Source organism: Ruditapes philippinarum, unplaced genomic scaffold, assembly GCF_026571515.1.
Source record: "Ruditapes philippinarum isolate M1 unplaced genomic scaffold, ASM2657151v2 ctg2002_1_1_1_1, whole genome shotgun sequence".
NCBI lineage: Eukaryota > Metazoa > Mollusca > Bivalvia > Venerida > Veneridae > Ruditapes > Ruditapes philippinarum.
In genome coordinates, this window is record NW_026861522.1 from 271,017 (window position 1) to 274,211 (window position 3,195).

General features: G+C 31.2%; 1 long non-coding RNA gene across 1 annotated transcript; it reads left to right on the forward strand.

The window, feature by feature from the left end:
- The first annotated feature begins 1,141 nt into the window (after positions 1-1,141).
- LOC132715921 (uncharacterized) lies at positions 1,142-2,898 on the forward strand. Its single transcript, XR_009623744.1, has 3 exons — positions 1,142-1,239; positions 1,642-1,715; positions 1,986-2,898. It is a non-coding gene; the product is annotated as an uncharacterized LOC132715921 (long non-coding RNA).
- The last annotated feature ends 297 nt before the right edge of the window (positions 2,899-3,195 follow it).

Consider the following 3,195-nt stretch of genomic DNA (forward strand, 5'->3'; position numbering starts at 1 on the left):
GGTTCTTTGACACTGCACTCCCCCTCGATGCCCTCTACCACTGTATGAAGTTTCAACAAATTATCTCCAAGGGTTTTCAAGTTATGCTCCGGACAAGACAACGGACGGACAGACGGACGGACGGACGGACAGACGGACAGGGCGCCGACTATATGCTCCCCCGAAATTTTTCGGGGAGCATAAAAATTCCAAAAATGATAGTATCAGTGATAATTAACTAGTTTAAACTAGATTACCACGCTAAAGTTTATTATTAGTTACTAGTATTTTATATATTCAGCTCAGTATTGTAAATTTACGAAAAAAATATAAAATCATCATTTATTTTAATGCAAGTTACTGTAAATGATTTGAAATTTGACACTTTATACATTTAATGTAGTTGGAAAAGGGTATCTCAGAAAAAATGTCTGTGCAAAAGAAGTAAATGAATTGATTGTTAAATACATATTATTATTTCAATAAATCTACATGAAGTTATGTACAATGAAATAATATCCATTTAATTACAGGCTTTAAGTTTAACTATAAATTAATTAAAGTCTGTGATTCAATCATTCAGACACTATAATAATCAAGATGGGATTGCATTGCTTGCCATTTTTAAATTCTAAGAATTCATGTTTTTGGATAACAATAAATAAATAAATAAACAAAACAAAAACAGTGCATGAAATAATCTCATATATATTCTTTATTAAATTAATCAATATATATTGCTTTTATCTAGGAAAATAAATACTACATCCACTGAGATTTTACGCTACACACATCAGAGCCTTGATAAAATTCATTGACCATCTGTGCATGCATGACTAATGTACTCCCTGGTCATTCCGACAGATCAGGCTGTTCCATGTGATTATTTTGGGGAGAGATAACATTATAAATTTCATATGCAGAATGTGTCTTTTGTACAAAAATTTGTAATGATTTTTAAAATCTATATATCTATTAGCTACTTGATATTTTCTTTTACGCTCAAAGAATGAAAGTTAAAATGATGAGTAGATTAACCCTGCTTTACATAATGATAGACCTGTCCAGTTTTACAGTAACTGTTGTAAAATTTGAATTTTAATATATCTGGGTCAGCAAAGAGAGCAAATTACAGAGGATATACTTGATATTTTTTAGCAGTTTTGGAGATATTGTTTTGTTAAAGATTTTAAAGTGTTTAAGTATTGGTATGATAACAATCAGAATCACCTGGGACAAGGAGATATACAACAGAATCAGGTATTTATAAATCTTAAGTTACATTAATGCAGAAACAGGTTATATATCAAATTATTAACATTTGTAACAAGAGATCAAGGTTGTTTTTATATTTTCAACTTCATGCATTTGTTTTTCTGATAATTCTTTTTAATCTATACATGTATAATCTGTAAAATATAAATTATTCAATGATTTCTTTTTAATGATTGTTTATATTGTTTAAATGGCATGTTAGTAGATCTTTTTTATTTCCTGCAAATAAAACAAATTAAATCAATTTGATTAAATAGGACTAAATGGTACAATCAGTAGTTTTGTACAGCTGAACAGGGTCAATCATAATCATTTGTTATTTTACATGTATGTGTTGTGTTTTCAATGGAACAATCTAAAATTACACTATACATAAATAATTTGCAGGCTGGGACATAAGTGCTGACTGTGAGAAATAGCGGCAGTGTTTAATAATGATGTGCAGTATTAATCCTGAAAAGGTATATTATTAAACCTCAATACTTTTCTATTCCACATCTTTTCTTGAAAAAATACATACTGGGTAATAAATATTGTCACAAATTTTCTCAATTCTCATACAGAGAAATTCTTAAACATTAAAATAAGCATAGTTAATATTTAATAGTTAATACTGTTGAAACATTAGATTTGATGTTATTAAAAGATATGTAATATAACTGCATTTATGCAATAAAACATAGTTCATTACCGCATCTGTATTTAATTAATTATGAATTTTATCTTTAAAGGTCAGCACAACCATAAGAAGTTCTAGGAAACACTGGCAGAGGACTAAAAATGGACATCGATAAAAGAAATCGTAATTTAAATAATCAGAAACATTTAAAACAAATTTAAGATTGAATAGTTTGTCACTGACAGACTAAGAGCAAAATAATTGCTTAAAACAAAGTGTTGAATTCTAAGAAAACAAGAACCTACCAAAACCTGCAGCTAGAAAAAAACTGTTTGTGTTATAGTGAATGTAGTGTGTTCTATTCTGTATTTGGACTAAAGGATATGTATAATTAAATTTTGTGAAAGAAATATGTGATCATGTTAAACTCATAAAAATTCTACCCCAAACATTCCTGTGCTGAATTCCATCCCAGAATTTTACATTTTAAGAACATTCAGGGATGCTGGAATTAGGCTGGATTTTTTTCAATGTCATTCCATCAAGGCTGGACTATTCACCATGGTAATTGGAAGAAAACATTGGTATATTAAAAATTTAACATCAGCTTCTTTTTACAATTTATGATTAAATAAGTTTATCATGGTAATTAATGCCTTTTTTTTTTGCATGTTATATAGGATTCAGAGACTGTTATACGTAGCAGCTCCCTTTCCAAATAGGGTTTACAGTTTTTGCAAGCCTGCGATTAAGCTTGCGCAAGCTTATACATTAAGCTTGTAGTTATACATGCACAAGCTTGCGACTTAGCCTGTGCAGGCTTGCGGATAAACCTGCGCAAGCTTGCAAATAAGCTTGCGCAAGCTTACGATTAAGCTTAAATATTAACTAGTTTGCAGTCAGATTTTTTTAAATAACTGATCGCAAGCTTGCCGTAAGGTTCCAATTACTAGCCAGTAGCAAGCTTGCAACATAAGCTTGCAGCAAGCTTGTGACAAGCTTGCAATGTTAGCTTGCGATTTTGGTTTGGGTTAGAAATACAAACACGAGTTTTCCTTTGATTTAAATTTCATTCGGTCTGACAGATTTTCATGGTTTGTCAGACCGAATGTCTGATACTTTTTTTATTGTTTGTTTGTTTGTTTTGGTTTTATGTCACATCAACACAGTATAGGTCATATCGCGACGTTCCAGCTTTACTGGTGGAGGAAGACCTCAGGTGCCCTTCCGTGCATTATTTCAGGCACAAACGGGCACCTGAGTAGAACCACCGACGTTCCATAAGCTAGCTGGATAGCTTCCTCACATGAAATAATCCAAAG